The 20,103-nt window shown below is 42.2% G+C and overlaps 2 protein-coding genes across 2 annotated transcripts in view; one reads left to right on the forward strand and one right to left on the reverse strand.

Moving 5' to 3' along the window:
- dennd2b (DENN domain containing 2B) overlaps positions 1–18,017 on the reverse strand; it is a 378,850-nt gene extending 360,833 nt beyond the window's left edge. Inside the window, exon 1 of the mRNA XM_067993945.1 lies at positions 17,891–18,017. The gene's annotated coding sequence lies outside the window, so the exon portion shown is untranslated. The remainder of the gene's footprint in view (positions 1–17,890) is intronic.
- The window catches only part of akip1 (A kinase (PRKA) interacting protein 1), a 90,042-nt gene that overhangs the window by 52,759 nt on the left and 17,180 nt on the right, over positions 1–20,103 (forward strand). The window contains exon 2 of the mRNA XM_067993954.1: positions 17,124–17,214. The gene's annotated coding sequence lies outside the window, so the exon portion shown is untranslated. The remainder of the gene's footprint in view (positions 1–17,123; positions 17,215–20,103) is intronic.

Below are 20,103 nucleotides of genomic sequence, written 5' to 3' on the forward strand. Positions count from 1 at the left end.
GTATGTTGATCTCAACACAATGGCGATGCAGACAGGAAGAAGAACATAAAGGACAGCAAAATTGGAGCTCAGTTCTTTCATTTCTTGGTAATGATCTTGCTACTGCTTTTTCTTGCCCCTTTACAAGGTGTTAACTCTGTTTCAGGGCTTTCTGAAGATATTCCATTAAATCACTTACCACATATCTAGAAGTAAAATCTTTAGGTTTGAACAGCATTGTTCCACTACAGGAAGCACTTGATATAGTTTAAGCACATAACAATTGCACTTGATTTATTGAGCAAAGATTTCCAAATTCCTCAGCAGTGCTCATGCATGGATTGCAAGTGTTAAGGGAACCATTTTAAATATTGTGGTAGAGCTCCTCTGTTAATTGCACATTCATTAGAATGACAATACCGATGCGCTGGCACACCTTCCAATGATCGTCTCATGTTTTGGGATTAATTTAGGCAAAACCTTTAGTACCTAGACATCACTGTGTTGAAATGAAGGCACATCGCACCATCTTCTATTCTAACTCGTTCTTTCCCAAGCCCTTAAAATCTTACCTCCTTTCTTCCTTTCCTCACACAATCCACAGAACTCTAAAACCCAAATTTGGCATCAACTTACTACTACATCTCAAGTTACCCAAGTGCCAATCGTATCAATGATGGTATGCTTGTCCCTGAACCAGTAGATTGTGTGCATAGCCATTGAGCAGATAATCTAGGCTGATACTTCGTGTAGTACTGAAGGAGAGCTGCACTGTTTGAGGTGCTGTCTTTCAGATGAGATGTTAAACCGAGGGCCCGTCTTCAGGGTGAGATGAAGTAAGGTGGGAGGAGGCTTGTGTGGAGCATAAATACCAGCAGCGTTGGGCTGAATGGCCTGTTTCTGTGCTGTAAAAGTCTATGTAAAAGATCCCACGGCACTTGTCAAAGAAGAGCAAGGGAGTTCTTCTGGTGTCCTGGCCAACATTTATCCCTCAACCAACACCACCAAAACAGATTAACTGGTTATTTATCCCTTTGCTATTGGACCTTGTTGTGTGCAAATTAGCTGCTACATTTGCCTACATGATAAGAGTGACACACTTCAAAAGTAATTCATTAGCTGTGAAGCACTGTGGGATATCCTCAGGACATAAAAGGTGCCATATAAATGCAAGTTCTTCCTTCTTCCTTACTCCATCTTATTCTTTTCAACCTTGCTGGTGTCCTGCATTTTCACCCTCAGCTCTTTCCCTAGGAATGTGTAAACTCTGACGTAGCTAAATACACTTCTGCTTTTTATGATGAAGTGAAAATCATTTAAATCTACCCACACATCCAAGTTATTCAAAGTGAAAGCTGATTATTATTCGAGAAATTTCACATACTGATCTGATAATGATGCATGCGTCGTGCTTACGTGTACTTACACAGTTACTTAGAAGTAATTTGGTTGATCACAGTGTCAGAGAGAGACTACTAGAGGCTCACAGTGGCAAGCGCCAGAAACACACTTCTTATTTGGTGATGACAGATGGGGTTTTTGTTCTGGAGATCTTGGTTCAATTACAACACAATTGAAATATGTCACCTGTTAAAAAGAATGTTGCTGGCAGGTTTCTACATGGAGACACGTGCCAACATCTCGCCAGTCCTGTAAGCCATAGAATTTGTTATAGCCTAAACACAATACTTGTATTTTTTTCAAAGCAATACAAAAGTTTACATTGCAACAGATGTTTGCTGTGATTTTCCATTGAACACTATTTCTATCACACTATTCCCATGGTTTCACCATATGATAATACGGCTAGAAAATGACATTTCTGGACCAAGAAAGGGTTCCAACTGAATATCAGGAAGACCAAAACCACCACAAACTTTGCTTCCTTGCCACTAACTACATCCCTCTTCATGGTCACTTGCTTAGAGAATGTGAAACCTTGGCATCCCGTTCACCCAGAACTAAGCTTTAATCCCATATCCTATGCAACACCAAGACTGCTTACTTCCACCTCTGCAACATAGTACACCTTTGAAACCATTGTCTGTGTTTTTGTCACTTCCAGATTTGATTTCTCTAATGCCCATCTTGCCAGACTTCCATCCATCCATCACTCTCCATAAACTCCAACTTGTCTAAAACTCAGCTGTCTGTATCCTGTCCCACATTAAGTCCCATTCATTGATCCTCCCCCACCCCCCCCCCCCACATATTTACTGACTTGCATTGATTCCCTATCCCCAAGCGTCTTGAATTTAAAATCAGCATCCTCATCTTCGAATTCCTCCAAACGCCCTATCTCTGCAACCTCCTCCTGAATTCTTTGGTCCTCTAACTGGCTTTTTGTTCAACTCCCATCCTGTCTCCCCACCTCTGGTGGCAGAGCCTTCAGCCACCTATGGCCTAGTCTCTGAAACTCTCTCCCTAAATGTCTCCGCATCTCCACTTATCTCTCCACCTCTAAAAACCTTCTTAAAAGCATCTTTTCAACCAAGCTTTTATTCATCTCTCCGAACTCTCCCATAATGCCTATGCATCCATCCCTTTTATTGCTTTTATTCTCTCCCTCTATAAAATGCTGGGGAAATTTTCTACATTAAAGGCACCATAAAAATGCAAGCTGTTGTTGTTACCCAAGTGTTGCTCATACTTTCACAGCAAGCTGATCAACCCACACTTTTACTATTTAACTTTACCTGTGATATAGTGTGTGTTATATCAAACATATAATGGGACACCCATCAGCATTGCTGTGCAAATGACAGGAGATGTGCCCAAAAAAAAGCAGGGCCACATAGCCAGAAACCACTGGAAATGTCTGATTGAAATGCAAAGCTAATGGAAAGCAGATCACTGGAGGTCCAGCGGCAGCAGAATTTCAGCAGACAACAGCGAAATTTTATAGTGAGGCAAATTGGCTGCCATGTTGTCTACATAACAACACTGACTGCATTTCAAAAGTAATCCATTGGTTATAAAGTACTTTGGGATGCCCTGAGGTCATGAAAGGCAGCATATAAATCCAAGGCAAAATACTGCGGATGCTGGAAATCTGAAATTCTGACGAAAGGTCTTTGACTTGCAACGTTAATTCTGTTTCGTTCTCCACAGATGTTTCACCAGCATTTTCTGTTTTTATATAAATCCAAGTTCCTTCTTCGAAAATGGAATCACTAAGAAGCAATAAATTAGGTGGCAGACAGGGCAAGTAAATGACAAGCACAAAGGGAAATCACAGTGATAAACCATACAGGCAACATTCACAAACACGCATAGGATGGAATAAATGCACCGCACTAGATTCACACATTGTGCTGAGTATTTATGCATCACTGGTTTGAATAAAGCAAAGGCACAGTAAAGGGTGGGAATAGGTAGAATTTAAGGAACTGAGCAGGAACATGTAGGAGAAGGTGCTTTGGCAAGATTACTTTGAACAAGTAGATTTTAGGTGTAAGAAACGAGGCAGCTCTGACTTTTATTGGAAGTTATCTTGGATTGGAGCCTAGTACACTAGTTTGCTTGCTGCTGGTAATTCCTGGTTAACATTTTCATCCTCCTGCTCTACCATGGCTTCAACATCCTTCCTCTTCTATGGTGGGGTCTCTTTTCAGAGCAAAGTTATGCAGCAGATGATAATTATTTGAGAGACTTCTGGGGGAATTCTACTGTAAGGTGCCCTCCAATTGGTCAAAACGTCTGATGTGCTGTTTCAAAAGATTTTAACATGACAACTTTGCAAGTTGGAACCTGTTCAGTGTTTTCAGATGGTTTATTGGACTAGATTTATACTGTTGGAAGAGACCTCACCGTAGAAGAGGAAGGATGTTGAAGCCATGGTAGAGCAGGAGGATGAAAATGTTAACGAGGAATTACCAGCAGCAAGCAAACTGATGCACTAGGCTCCAATCCAAGAAAACTTCCAATAAATGTTAGAGCTGCCCCTTTCTTGCACCTAAAATCTACTTGTTCAAAGTAATCTTCCCAAAGCACCTTCTCCTACATTTTCCTGCTCAGTTCCTTAAATACTGCAAAACACTGGTAAGTGCACCAAATAAAAACACTTAAATTTCAGTCTGAGCAGGAGCAGAAGTGCTGGAGGCCACTGGGAGGCAGTCCAGCTGGCAAGAGCCCTGATTTTTTTGCCAGCCACTGATTTCACTGTTGCTGCTACCACAGTGGTGAGACAGTGAAGACTTTACTTGTTTTGCTGCCAGTGTCTGGAAACCTGCCATAAAGGTGGGCTTCAGTTTAGGTCACGTGACCAATAGTAGACATAACATGGGTTGATTTGGATCCTCCATTATTATAGACCGAGGTGATGATAGCAGAAAAGAATATTTTAAAGCATCCATGTTTTCATGTTTTCCATTTATTCAATCATATCTGTGTTTTTTTTAATTTTGTCAGTGGTCAGAAATCAAACCCAGTTCCACTTTTACATCAAGTGCCAATATCAAATACTCCCAGCTCAGGCATATCATGGGTTAGATGCAAAATAAACCTCTTGTACATTAGAAACAGACCCCTATTAAAGCCTAATTTAATTAACTAATTTAAGAAGGAGCTGATTGAAGGTTAAGCACAAACAATAAAATACTCCCGGGCTACTGTGACCATGAAAATATCATCTGTGGAATACAAGTAGTCAGTGTTGTATAGTGTGGATTATGATGTTTGATATTCACTCAATTACCTTCACAAGTTAGGACGATGTTCACAGAATTTCATGTTCTTACATGTTTTCACTTGCCTCCCTCAGGACTTTAGAGGAGCCATTGCAATGTAAGTCATGCGTTGTTTGTTGATAGGAGTGGACTCGATGGCCTGTCTGATTTTTTTTATGATGTGGAGATGCCGGTGATGGACTGGGGTGGACAAATGTAAGGAATCTTACAACACCAGGTTATAGTCCAACAGTTTTATTTGAAAATCACAAGCTTTCGGAGCTTACCTCCTTCGTCAGGTGAGTGAGTGAAGGGTTCTAAAATCGCATAGCATATATTAGGCTGGGAGACAATCACAGCAATCAAAGGTGTCGTTGGTGTTCAGACAGGTTAGCCACGGAAAACATTACATCCCAGTATACTGAATACACAATGGGTCAGATTACAAAGACAGAGAGAGAAAGAGAACCGAAAAGCAGAGAGAGAGAGAGAGAATGTCCAGTTGTATTAAAAACAGATAACTTTTTTTCCCGCTGGTGGGGTTACGTGTAGCATTACATGAACCCAAGATCCCGGTTGAGGCCATCCTCATGGGTGCGGAACTTTGCTATCAATTTCCGCTTGACGATTTTGCGTTGTCGTGTGTCTCGAAGGCCACCTTGGAGAGCGCTTACCCGAAGATCGGTGGCTGAATGTCCTTGACTGCTGAAGTGTTCCCCGACTGGGAGGGAACCCTCCTGTCTGGCGATTGTTGTGCGGTGTCCATTCATCCGTTGTCGCAGTGTCTGCATGGTCTCGCTGCAACAGCCTCAGTACTCAACACCAACAACAGCCAATCTCCAGACGCCATCCTACAACTCATCCGCTTCATCCTGGATCACAATGTCTTCACCTTCAATAACCAGTTCTTTACCCAAACACACGGAACAGCCATGGGGACCAAATTCGCACCCCAATACGCCAACATTTTCATGCACAAGTTCGAGCAGGACTTCTTCACTGCACAGGACCTCCAACCAACGCTATACACCAGATACATTGACAACATTTTCTTCCTATGGACCCACGGCGAAGAATCACTGAAGAGACTACATGATAACATCAACAAGTTCCATCCCACCATCAAACTCACCATGGACTACTCCTCAGAATCGGTTTCTTTCTTGGACACACGAATCTCCATCAAAGACGGGCACCTCAGCACCTCACTCTACCGCAAGCCCACGGACAACCTCACGATGCTCCACTTTTCCAGCTTCCACCCTAACCACGTCAAAGAGGCCATCTCCTATGGACAGGCCCTGCGAATACAAAGGATCTGCTCAGACGAGGAGGAACGCGATGGACACCTACAGACGCTGAAAGACGCCCTCGTAAGAACGGGATATGACGCTCGACTCGTCGATCGACAGTTCCGACGGGCCACAGCGAAGAGTCGCATAGACCTTCTCAGAAGACAAACACGGGACGCAACCAACAGAGTACCCTTCGTCGTCCAGTACTTCCCCGGAGCGGAGAAACTATGCCATGTTCTCCGCAGCCTTCAACATGTCATCGATGACGACGAACACCTCGCTAAGGCCATCCCCACACCTCCACTACTCGCCTTTAAACAGCCACCCAACCTCAAACAGACCATCGTTCGCAGCAAATTACCCAGCTTTCAGGAGAACAGCGTCCACGACACCACACAACCCTGCCACGACAACCTCTGCAAGACATGCCAGATCATCGACACAGATACCACCATCACACGAGAGGACACCACCCACCAGGTACATGGCTCATACTCCTGTGACTCGGCCAACGTTGTCTACCTCATACGTTGCAGGAAAGGATGCCCTGGAGCATGGTACATTGGCGAGACCATGCAGACACTGCGACAACGGATGAACGGACACCGTGCAACAATCGCCAGACAGGAGGGTTCCCTCCCAATCGGGGAACACTTCAGCAGTCAAGGACATTCAGCCACCGATCTTCGGGTAAGCATTCTCCAAGGCGGCCTTCGAGACACACGACAACGCAAAATCGTCAAGCAGAAATTGATAGCAAAGTTCCGCACCCATGAGGACGGCCTCAACCGGGATCTTGGGTTCATGTCACGCTACACGTAACCCCACCAGCAGGAAAAAAAAGTTATCTGTTTTTAATACAACTGGACATTCTCTCTCTCTCTCTCTGCTTTTCGGGTCTCTTTCTCTCTCTGTTTTTGTAATCTGACCCATTGTGTATTCAGTATACTGGGATGTAATGTTTTCCGTGGCTAACCTGTCTGAACACCAACGATACCTTTGATTGCTGTGATTGTCTCCCAGCCTAATATATGCTATGCGATTTTAGAACCCTTCACTCACTCACCTGACGAAGGAGGTAAGCTCCGAAAGCTTGTGATTTTCAAATAAAACTGTTGGACTATAACCTGGTGTTGTAAGATTCCTTTGATTTTTTTTTAGTTCTTAGTAATGAGATGTGAGTTTTTTTCTTCGCCACTGAGATGGAGCCTCTAGCTTCTGCTCAAATCTCCCTCTGGTGGCCAGATGAAAACTGACAACCACCATACAATTTCCTTTGGTGGCACTCCGCTTCACATGTTCACATATTTCTCTGTTGCACTATTTTAACATAGTCATTAACCCATTTAAATAAGGAAATACAACAAAATAAACTATGAGCAGTTTTCCTCTAATACAAGCCCGTGTTCTGACGGGTGTTCGCTGTACTCATCTGGGCAGTTTCAAAGGTCCCCTTACCACTTTTCACTGGCGTCAAGGTTAAGAATGCCACAGACATAGATCTGAAGCTGTAGATGTAAATGTCGTGAGCAAGAAGAATAAAACACAATTAGGACATGTTTGACCAACTCAAGGATTCCATTTTTTGTGAAATGTATCCATTTTTCATTCCATGTAGAAGAAAAGAAAGACATGCATTTATAAAGCACCTGTCATCTCAGGACACCTCAAAGCGCTTTACAGCTAATGAAGTACTTTTGAAGTGTAGTCACTGTTGTAATGTAGGAAACATAGCAGCCAATTTGTGCATAGCAAGGTCCCACAAACAGCAATGAAATAATGGCCAGATAATCTGTTTGAATGATGTTGGTTGATGGATAAAAACTGGTCAGGACACCAGGGGAAAACTCATCTGCTCTTCTTCAAATAGTGCCATGGGATCTTTTATGTCTACCTGAAAGAGCAGATGGGTCCTCATCCAAAGGACAGCACTCCAAGAGTGCAGTTCTCACTCAGTACTGCACTGAATCATCAGCCTACTATTTTGTACTCAAGCCTCTGGTGTGGGATTTGAACCTACAACCTTCTAGATTCAGAGGCAATAGTGCTACCACTGAGCCACAGCTGACAATACATCAGAGTGTAATATAGCCTGCAAAAGAAGGGTAACCTTATTCCACAGCACCATATTGTAAGTACAAACTAAACTGCACATTTCTTCTGTCTATAAACTGGTACCAACAGAACTGAATTGGCATTTTGTGACATACTGCTACAGTTCTCAGAGGAATAATTCAACATATTACATTCCAGGTGTTTCAATAAATCCTACCATATTAAACAGAGTTGCGATACTGTTATCCTCATATTGTTTGGAATTTCATTTTGCTGGGGTTTACCTGAAGCTGATTTATGACAGTTTGATGGCGTCTGTTGTCTATCTCAGCATAGTTTGTGTGCTAAATTTAATTTGTGATGGTTAACATCTGCTCTCTGTGTAAGTGCCAATCTGCTCACATGTGATTTTCAGGTTCTCTGTAAATAAAGTTATTTCAGTTCATTTAAACAGACCTGTTAAAACATCAGATTTAATTAAGCACAATATATAAATGACATACTTCTATCTGAACACCGCTGGGAGTTGTGATATATTGTGTTTGCCAAGCTCATAAATTCCATTTCCTGTGCTGGATTCCAACACACTGTAAAAATGAACTCAAACCTTCACCCTTTCCAGTCCATTGCAGTTCTCAGCTGAGATCTGCAGTTAGAATCTATTACAAGTTGAATAAGGACTCCCACCTGAAATATTGATCTATCTTTCTCTCCTAGATGCTGACTGACCTGCTGTGTTTTTCCAGCATTTGCTGTTTTAATTTAAGATTTCCTTTCATAAACCAAACCCAAGTTTCCACTGCAGAAACTCTCCATTGTTTATTTTGACCTTACATCAATCCCCATAAGTTACCATGAGAAGCAGTATGAAAAGACGGTAGCACAACAATCACAAAGGTCCCACAAAGAAAAAACATTTTTAAAAATTCTCTTCAAAATTTTACAATGATTTACAAATTGGTGCAGTGGTATACTTTACTTACTGTGCACTGATGTAATGAGACTGTTTGCGTATTTGCTATATACTGTTACAGGATCCGATATGTTTAATTGGGAGTGGGCACAGGTAATGTGGAAGTACCAGAGTAGAGTGGGCAAGGAGCTACTCCCATCTTTCCTCTCATATCAGCATGCCCTTCTCTCTATGTTGGTGTGCTTTGGTGTTGTTAGGGAGTTTTTGTTATATAGGCCGCCAGGAAGGGAATCTGGAATCCCAAAGAGCAATGTTGGACAGACAATTGGTGCTGTGTCCCGGTCCCAAAGATTCCTTTCAGCCAGTGCCCTGCGGAGAAGGAGTTAAAGGTCTCCTCCCCCCTATCTGCCGTTAAGGGTCACACAAGTGAACTCAAGCTAGTCTCCAGTGTCTGTGAATTTACAGCAAGCTTATTAGGCATCCTCAACCTCAAACCTAATGCATGCTCATAAATACATACATCCAGGTAGTCTAGAACAGTAGCACAGGTTAGAAGTCTCAATTGCACAATAGCAAAACCACAAAGTGGCTACAGCAACTGACTGACTCGAAACAGACCACTTACATTGCAGCCAGTTCAAAAAGATTTGTAGTTCCTACACTGGGCTCATCAGTCATTAATGGATGCACCAGAGGACCTGAGAAACCTATGATGATCAAGTCATCCTCAATGCAAGCGACAATCATATACACACACAATAGCCGTCTCTTGTAAAATATTATTTTATTATTTATAATGTAGAGCAGCTAGTTACATTTTGCAGGAGGGATTGGTTTAATTGGATTCAATAGCAAATGAAATGTTAAATCAGCTAAGATTACAAACATCGATGAGATAAGTTGACAAATCAGCCATCTTGCATCTGCAACCTTTAGAAATTATGATCTAGGAATAGTGACCTCAGTTTTCCGATTGTAATACCAACAGTAACCCAGTAAAATGAATGGGGTACCATCAGTGTTATGATCAGAAAACTTAGGCCAGCATATCTTAACAAGTAGTTATTGCATTTAGCAGTGTTTATGCGTGGAGTTCCCAGGCAAGGATTAGGTTTAGGTTGTGCTCCTTATAGGGACGGGGATAATTTATTTTTAGATATGATGTACATGAGTAGCAGTTGCGAGCTTTCGCCCAAAATAATATGCGTTCATTTATTCTGTCATTTTAGAATTATGTTCCTGCTGGAAAATCGTCCCATCCCCTCACTAAAGTTGCTATGCACCCTCTGTGCTGGAGGGTACACCTGGGTGATCATCTCTTGGGCCTCTGCCAGTGTCACTCTTTGGCTGACAACTAAGAAGTGATTGAAAATGGAAGCACCCTGGTTTCACTCTAAGACTCAGTGAGTGATGAACCACTGGCTTGACCCACACCCTGCCACCCCACGACGCAACATATTGGAGCCCTGATGTGCTGCACCATCACACTACTCACCGTTCCTCATGCATACACAGCACTTCTTCATGTTTTATCACAGGAGAACCCATTGGGTGACTGTCTTTATTTTGAACTGACATACTGGAATCGAGGCTACATTTGGTTCACTTTACCGTCTAACCATCAAAGCCTGCCTCAGTTCTGGGTGAGCAGCATATTTTTTTCTTCAGTTTTCCCATCTGATTTTCACCTCTAATTTTCCTCACTTGAGTACGGTTCAACAGGCACCTGTTGCCCTCTGGTACCTCGCCCAGGTGGCCAATATTTCCTGTGTAACCTATGACGATGAATGTCGGCAGGTATCTGACTGTGGGGGAAATCACAGCCAAGCCCAATCCTGATCTTACCTGACATTCACAAACGGGCACCTCCAGTAGGGATTGCAGATCAGGATTGGGACCTCTGGCTAATTTTCTCTTCACTAATCCAAGGATCCTGTGGACAATTAAAGCACCTCACCATCCGAGATCAATTCAGCACTGGAATGACATAACAATGGTTTTCATGTCTGTTTGTTAACCAGCTGTGGTATAAGTTTGCAGCATCATTGATGGAAATGATAATGACGTCCTCATGTGCAACGGTCCTGTTCTTTATGTTCAAATCAGGCGCCCAGTTGTACACTATCAGAGAGTCCCTTTTGGAAAAGCTTTTTTTCAATTACCACAGTTGCGATAATGGTGCAATGCAGCCACACGCTTGCTACACATTGAAAATCAGGCCCAACATGGGTGCGAATAGGTTAAGGAATTGATTTATATTGGCACAGGTACAGCAATAATACATTGAATCACGAACAAATGGCTCTGAGCCAAACCAAAGCAAGCCCTGATTCCCAGGGAGCTTCTTTCTAATTCATGATGATGGATTGTTTTCCTTTAGTTATCCAAACATTCTTAAATATACTACATTTTTTCTTCCAATTTGCTCCCCTGCTCTGTTGAAACCACCAACTTACACTGCGGTATGATTCCACATGCACAAAGTATCCTCCAGCGCCACGCTCAAGTGGCCATTCTTCATATATGAGCCTGAACAGTAAGTATTGGTGATCTACTCAATCATAGAGGGTATCACGGCCAAGCTTGTTCCTGTTCTCCACATGCATGCACTTCCTCCAGGAAACTCTGGATGGCAATCAAGTGCACAAATTGTGGCTGGTTTTATCCCCTCCGAGCCCAAGGGTGCTGAAGCCAATTGTAATACTATGGCTGTGGGCGGCTAACTCAGCACCAACCAGCAATTGAACCAGAGACCTTCATAGACTATGTCATTCAACACCACACTGGGTAGTGCATTTTTCAACTGAGCCATTAGGGTGTTCCTCAATGTTTAATTAGCATTCTTGGCAACACAGTAACAGGCACATAATTAGAGGGGAAGTCACGTCAATTTTATTCTCCCGACCGGCTTTTCTGCCTTAATAATGATTTCTATCCAGCAGGTAAAGTGGGAACTTTTGAGTTTTCCTTTCTTCTTATACAAATAAATAGCAATGGAAATTTTAAAAATTTATAAGCTAATATATTACATTGCTTCTACTGGTAAGAAAGTGTAATTATAGCACAAGGTTACATAGGCAGTTTCCATTCTAAATGTGGACGTAGGAACTTATCGGTAAAAAGTTGTTAGGATATACATGCAGACGTAAAATGTTTAATATATCTGTCAAAAACAGTATAAAACCAACCTCACAGTTTATGACATCTCTCAGCCCATTGGTAAGTTGCTATTTTGTAACACTTTGCAGTCTATGTGTTATCCTTTATGTAACACATTCAAGCCTGTTGACTATGACACACTAACCTGTGTTTTATCCTGTCTCTGTAACACACTTCATCTAAGTGTTATTCTATGTTGGTAATACAATTTAACCTGTATGTTATCCTGTGTCTGTAATACACTGCAGCCTGAGTGTTAACCTGTATATAATGCACTGCAGACTATGTGTTATCCTATCTTTAAGACATTCCAGCCCTTTGTATGTAATTCACTTGAACCTGTGCCTCATTCTCTCTCTGTTGCATACTCCAGACTGTGTTAATCCTGTGTCTGTAGCATATATCAATCTGTGTGTTATCCTATCTCTCTAACAGGCTCCAGCTTGTATGCTATCCTGTGTCTGTAACACACTTCAACCTGTGTTGTTATCCTCTCTCAAACTCATACCAGTATATCTATATTCTCTCTCTAACACACACCAGAGTGTGTTTTCCTGAATGTAACACATTCCAGTCTTTGTATTTTCCGGTGTGTAACATACTCGTGTGTGTCATATGACCATCTTACTCTCCAGTGATGACATCACAATATCCTGTTAGTCTTCCATGCAGATGCAGCTCCTCAATTATACCTCGCTGCTTCTGTGTTACTGAGACTAATGTATATATTAGAAAAATAGAGGAAGATAGAAAATGCATAATAACAGTGCCATCTTTGGTCTATGAATTACTGGAACTTTGCTTTCATGGCTTATGATGTCATGATGACTAAACTACTAACTATATGTAATTCTACTTTACCTAACAGAGCAACACAGTGACAGCATAAAAGAACCTTCAACTGATTTTCTTGGTCTTTAAAAACTATAGAAATATCCATTAGAATGAATGTATTTTCTAATTAAAAGTGTTATGGATAGAATATGTCACAATCAACCGTGCTAGGATAAATGTCCCCATTTATCATAAACAGCCATGCTATATTTTTTTTTTATTCGTTCACGGGGATGTGGGCGTCGCTGGCGAGGCCAGCATTTATTGCCCATCCCTAATTGCCCTCGAGAAGGTGGTGGTGAGCCGCCTTCTTGAACCGCTGCAGTCCGTGTGGTGACGGTTCTCCCACAGTGCTGTCAGGAAGGGAGTTCCAGGATTTTGACCCAGCGACAATGAAGGAACGGCGATATATTTCCAAGTCGGGATGGTGTGTGACTTGGAGGGGAACGTGCAGGTGGTGTTGTTCCCATGTGCCTGCTGCTCTTGTCCTTCTAGGTGGTAGAGGTCACGGGTTTGGGAGGTGCTGTCGAAGAAGCCTTGGCGAGTTGCTGCAGTGCATCCTGTGGATGGTACACACTACAGCCACAGTGCGCCGGTGGTGAAGGGAGTGAATGTTTAGGGTGGTGGATGGGGTGCCAATCAAGCGGGCTGCTTTATCTTGGATGGTGTCGAGCTTCTTGAGTGTTGTTGGAACTGCACTCATCCAGGCAAGTGGAGAGTATTCCATCACACTCCTGACTTGTGCCTTGTAGATGGTGGCAAGGCTTTGGGAAGTCAGGAGGTGAGTCACTCGCCGCAGAATACCCAGCCTCTGACCTGCTCTCGTAGCCACAGTATTTTTAGGGCTGGTCCAGTTAAGTTTCTGGTCAATGGTGACCCCCACGATGTTGATGGTGGGGGATTCGGCGATGGTAATGCCGTTGAATGTCAAGGGGAGGTGGTTAGACTCTCTCTTGTTGGAGATGGTCATTGCCTGGCACTTATCTGGCACGAATGTTACTTGCCACTTATGAGCCCAAGCCTGGATGTTGTCCAGGTCTTGCTGCATGCGGGCTCGGACTGCTTCATTATCTGAGGGGTTGCGAATGGAACTGAACACTGTGCAGTCATCAGCGAACATCCCCATTTCTGACCTTATGATGGAGGGAAGGTCATTGATGAAGCCATGCTATATACTAGGATAAGTGTCCCCATTTATCATAAACAGCCATGCTATATACTAGGATAAATGTCCCCATTTATCATAAACAGCCATGCTATATACTAGGATAAATGTCCCCATTTATCATAAACAGCCATGCTATATACTAGGATAAATGTCCCCATTTATCATAAACAGCCATGCTATTTACTAGGATAAGTGTCTCCGTTTGTGGGTTATTCAGCCAACCTCACTTTGTGAAAGTAATATTTATATCACATGGCTCACCCAGGGTATTGGTTTCTATCTCCACACATGATGTCATAAAACACTTACGTTTATTTTAAATGAGATATCAAGCATGTAATATAAATATATACAGGTAAAAGTTTATGCCAGTGTATGAAGGTGGGGATAAGGTAGGAGACATTTTATCTGTGATAAAACCATGCATTGACAAGGAAATGGGTGGGGAATGGAAATTTCAAATCTCCATTGCCACAAGAATATGGAGGGTATAATTTCCTGCTATGAACCCCTATTTCATCTGTGCATTTTGTAGCTTCCTGTAACTTTCCATCACATCTGTGGGAAAGTCATTTAGTGCCTAAACCTGACTTTATCATTATTCATGTGGTCTGCATGTGGTTCAGATGGTTTATATATAGAATCAGGAACTTCTGAGGGTAGTTATGAGGCAGTAATCTAATCAAGGAGTTCAATGGTTTGTATTGAGAATAAAGGACATTAGAGAGTGATTATAAAACACTAATCTAACGGAGGAGTTCAGATGGTTTGTATTGAGAATAAAGGACTTTAAAATAGTTATAAGACAGTAATGTAATTGAGGAGTTCGGATGACAGACAGCACACTCTTTGCTATTAAACAGTGACAACATTCACACTGAAAGATTAATAAATGTAACATAATTACTGTGAGCATATCGTTATAATCAATAGTTTTTTACTTGTAGCATTTATAACATGTCAGTAATTATTGTGTAGCAATAACAACAACAACTTGCATTTATATAGCACCTTTAACATAGTAAAATGTCCCAAGGTGCTTCACAGGAATGTTATCAAACAAAATTTGACTCCGAGCCACATAAGGAGATATTAGGACAGTGACCAAAAGATTGGTGAAAGAGGTAGGTTTTAAGGAGCGTCTTAAACGAGGAAAGAGAGGTAGAGAAGCAGAGTTGTTTAGGAAGGGAATTCCAGAGCTTAGGGCCTAGACAGCTGAAAGCACAGTCGCCAATGGTGGAGCAATTAGAATCGGGGATGCACAAGAGTCCAGAATTGGAGGAGCGCAAAGATCTCGGAGGGTTATAGGACTGGAGGAGGTTTCAGAGATAGGGTGGGGCAAGGCCATGGAGGGATTTGAAAACAAGGTTGAGACTTTTAAACTCCAGGCTTTGCCGGACTGGGAATCAATGTAGGTCAGCAAGCACAGGGATGATGGGTGAACGTGACTTGTGCAAATTAAGATATGGACAGCAGAGTTTTGGATGAGTTCAGGTTTATGGAGGGTGGAAGAAGGGAGGCCAACCAGGAGAGCATTGGAATAGTCAAGTCTAGATGTAACAAAGACATGGATGAGGGTTTCAGCAGTAGGTGAGCACAGGCAGGAGCGAAAACAGGCGATGTTACGGATAAGGAAGTGGGCGGTCTTGGTGATGGTCGGAAGCTTATCTCCAGGTCAAGTAGGAAGTCAAGGTTGCGAACATTCTAGTTCAGCCTCAGACAATGGCCAGGGAGAGGGATGGAGGCGGTGGCTAGAGAATGGAGTTTGTGGCAGGGACCGAAGACAATGACTTTGACCTTCCCAATACTTAGTTGGAGGAAATTTCTGCTCATCCAGTACCGGATGTTGGACAAGCAGCGTGACAAATCAGAGACAGTGGAGGGGTCGAGAGGGATGATGGTGAGATACAGCTGGGTGTGGTCAGCGTACATATGGAACCTGACGTGTTTTCGGATGATATTGCCAAAAACACGTCAGTTTCCACATGTATGCTGTGAATAATACCATTAGTAAATATTATGTAATAAAATGGTCAGTATATATTAGAGAATAATAGATGTCCTGTGAGTTATCTCATCAAGGTGTTCAATTGTCATTATGATCTTGCAATCATTCCTATAAACCTATCTCATTTTAAATTCTAGGTACTGCAAAGTGGGTGGAAGTAATGTTCGTATAGTTTCACTCTTTTTTTCTGGTTCCGGGTGTTGGATATTGAATCCAGGCACACCATTCAAGTGATGTGCTGATGATGATATTAATGATCATAAATAATTGTGACAAAATCACCCCAAGTTCAGTGATTGAAAATCTACAACTGAATACCAGAAAACACAGTCAGTATATGTCAGGGTAAATTTTGTGAAATACTGCACCACGAGGAGGTCTTGTATACAATACAGCCAGGGCAGATCAGACAATCACACGCACGCTGCCCAATAAGGTTTAGTAACCGAGACCAACTACCATGGGTATTCCTTCCCTCACTGTATATTTTAATGTGATATCATTAAATCTGACCACAGCAGAAGGGACATCCTGAGGTTGTGAAAGGCGCTATATAAATGCAAGTTCCTTCTTTATCAACACAAGTACTTCATCAAAACCCCTTTCATATGATATACTCCATTATCATCTTTCATCCTTTTTTTCACAATATTTTGAAATCACAGGAGACACTGCACTGTCATAATGTTGTCCCTCTCCTGATCATGCCATGTTGCTACCCTGTCCTGCAAACAGTATCATGTTGCCCCTCTCCTGGGTGCAATGCCATCAGGTGCCTCTCTCTGACTGAAATTCCATGATGTTGGCTCTCTCCTTATACTACTAGGTTGCTGCCCTTCTTCTGGCTGCAGTGTTAAGATGCCGCTGTAATATCACAACTAGCTCTTTTCTGAGAGGGTCTGTTGAAACCACACTGCCTACAAAATTATCCTATTAAAACTTACTTACAGTTATCATAAGCGCTGAGTGCCATAGACAGCGAGTACCCGATGATAATAGCCATCATGTCAGGAAATTACGACTGATGCATTGATTCTGCCTTCAGATTGAAGGTACTGCCCTGCACTGAGGAGACATCCCCCGCTGCACTCACCTATCACTGGACCCTCTGAAGGACGGGGTCTGATTATATTGAGGTAGGTGTTTTCTTCTTTACATCAAATCTCCCAGTTAAAGTGCGGAAATTACACTTCCTTGCCCGTTACAAAATTTGGAAAATGTAGATTGTCCAGTCAGTTTAGTATTATGCTGTAATATTCCCAGCAAGGCGAAAGGAGCATCTCCTGCACACGATCTCCCACACTTAACACACACTCAGACATACAAACGCTCAGGCACATACACTCAGACATACACACTGTCACACACTCAGACATAACACACACACTCAGACCTAAGCACACTCACACTCTCACCCCATAAAACTCTTAAACCGACTCTGTCTCTTAGTAGTGCTGTTCACTTCCTTCAATGTTATTTACTTCGGTGAATGCATCATAATGCATTCCGTTTGTAGAAATAAAACAGATTGGTCTGATTAATGAAACACGCCGCGATCAAAAAGACTTAACGAAAAAAACACTACGGTTTTCATAAATTTCATACAACAGTTATGGAAAGGCATTATATATATGTGCATAGAGGTAGAGAGATAGTTTGATAATATTAATCTCACTGACGACATATCCAATGTTTCCCTTGTAATCACATCAAAAAACTCCACCAAATAAAGTGTCATATTTTAACAAAGCAGCAGCTAGCACGTGGTATGAGTTATAACAGAGATAAGTAGAAGTGGAATTAGCTCCTTACCGTGCATTTTTAGTAAAAACTTGCAATTCTTGTTGAAATAAGTGATTTTTTTAAAAGCTGGTTGCAGATTGAGCCCCTCTGCCCCGATTCTGTTCCAGAGGTTTTTTTTTGGAAAGACTGTTAAAGACGCCGGAAGCGGTGACGGAGCTCCTGTTATTGATGTGAAATTTCAAACGGGATAAAGTCTGAAGCGCAATGACCGAGAGGGTTGATCTCTCATCTGAATGTAAAGGAAGAGCCAATTAATGGAGAAGAGTGATTCCTGTCGCTCAGTAAAAAGGAAAAAGTCAAGGAATCTTTACCAATCCCCATAATTTTTGAGTGGGGGGGGGGGGTCAGAGGCTTGCACCATGTAATGGTTTCGTTACACATTGCACACAGAGGAAAACTCTTTAACGGCTGTGCTGAAGTTGGCGTGAAGTTCTTGCAAGACATTTAAAGGAAATAAAACATTTTCAAACTCTAGTCCAGACCCTGGACAACAGGCTGTTAAAATCAACAATATTTGACGGATCATCCAAGAATTAGAAAGCAATTACTATTATGACAGAATAGTTACAGAAACTGACCAGATTATTGATACCCCACTCCAACCATTTGTGAAATAACAAAAAGGTTTTAATTGCATTTTAAGTCCAACTATCAATGATTTTTTCTTTGTTTCCAAAGAAAGCCTTTAGCTGGATAATGTGTCCGCTGGTTGCAAGATTGTCATTGTTGGAGCAATACATTTTTTAAAAAATCTGTAACGCTGGTTTGAACAGTAGTGGTTACTTGTACCGCCGTGGCTCTGCGAACGTGAAGAATTATTGAACGAAACGCCAGAAATACAATGGTTTATAGCGACTCAGCTTCGCTATTCGTTGCGTCCGTGTATTAGATAGAAGCTGCAGGAATGCCATGCCCTGTACCTGGGAGTCCCAGCGATTCCAAGACCAAATCCCTTCAAAGAGCGTGTGGTTAGGGCGCCACTCCGTGGTCTGGCTGGGCAGCTGAAGCAGAAGGAATCTCCTATCCTCCCTACTACCTCGACCAGCAACGTAATAACAGCCCTGCAACTTAAGGGTCTTCTGTTGCCCGATGTTCTCACCGTCATCTAATTTAAATCAAATTGCCCCGTCATTTTCGCAACCAACTGCTTCTCTGATTGAATCATACCATTATTTTAACTTTACAATTCCCCTTTGAAATTATTGAAGTATTGAAATCAACAATAACAACAACAACTTGCATTTATTAGTAAGTGACTTAGGAAGACAGAGGAAACACAGGTTAGAAAATAAACAGCAAGGGAGTTTGGCAGTGCTTAAAGGTATATACCTCAATGCAAGGAGTATAGTGAATAAGGCAGATGAGCTGAGGGCACTGATAGACATATGGCAGTACGATATCTTAGCCATTACAGAAACATGGCCTAAAGAGGGGCAGAAATGGCAGCTCAACGTTCCTGGTTACAGGGTTTTCATTCCAGATAGAGAAGGGGATAAAATAGAAGGGGGTGGCAGTTTTGGTTAAAGAAACAATTACGGCTTTGAGGAGGGATGATATGTTAGAAGGATCATCAAATGAGGCCGTATGGGTTGAGGTAAGGAACAAAAAAGGGGCAGTCACACTACTGTGAGTGTACTATAGAACCCCAAACAGTCAGAGGGAGATAGAAGAGCAAATATGTAGGCAAATTTCTGAGAAGTGCAAAAAACAAGAGGGCAGTAATAGTAGGGGATTTCAACTACCCTAATATTAACTGGGATGCAAACAGTGTGAAGGGTATAGAGGCCGCAAAATTCTTAAATTGCATTCAGGAGAACTTTTTTAGCCAGTACGTAGCAAGCCCATCAAGAGAGGGGGCAGTTCTAGATTTAGTTTTAGGAAATGAGGCTGGGCAGGTGGAAGGAGTATCAGTGGGAGAGCTTTTTGGTGGTAGTGATCATAATTCAGTTAGTTTTAGCATAGTTATGGAAAAGGACAAAGATAAAACAGGAGTTAAAGTTCTCAATTGGGGAAAGGCCAATTTTACTAAGCTAAGAAGTGAATTAGCAAAAGTGGACTGGAAACAGCTACTTGAAGGATGTCAGAGCAGTGGGAGGAATTCAAGCGGAAGATTTAAGGGGTGCAGAGTAAATATGTTCTCACAAAGAAAAAGGGTGGGGCGGCCAATTCTAGAATCCCCTGGATGACAAGGAGCGTACAGGGTAAGATAAGGCAGAAAAGGA

The sequence above is a fragment of the Heptranchias perlo genome, chromosome 12, assembly GCF_035084215.1.
Source record: "Heptranchias perlo isolate sHepPer1 chromosome 12, sHepPer1.hap1, whole genome shotgun sequence".
NCBI lineage: Eukaryota > Metazoa > Chordata > Chondrichthyes > Hexanchiformes > Hexanchidae > Heptranchias > Heptranchias perlo.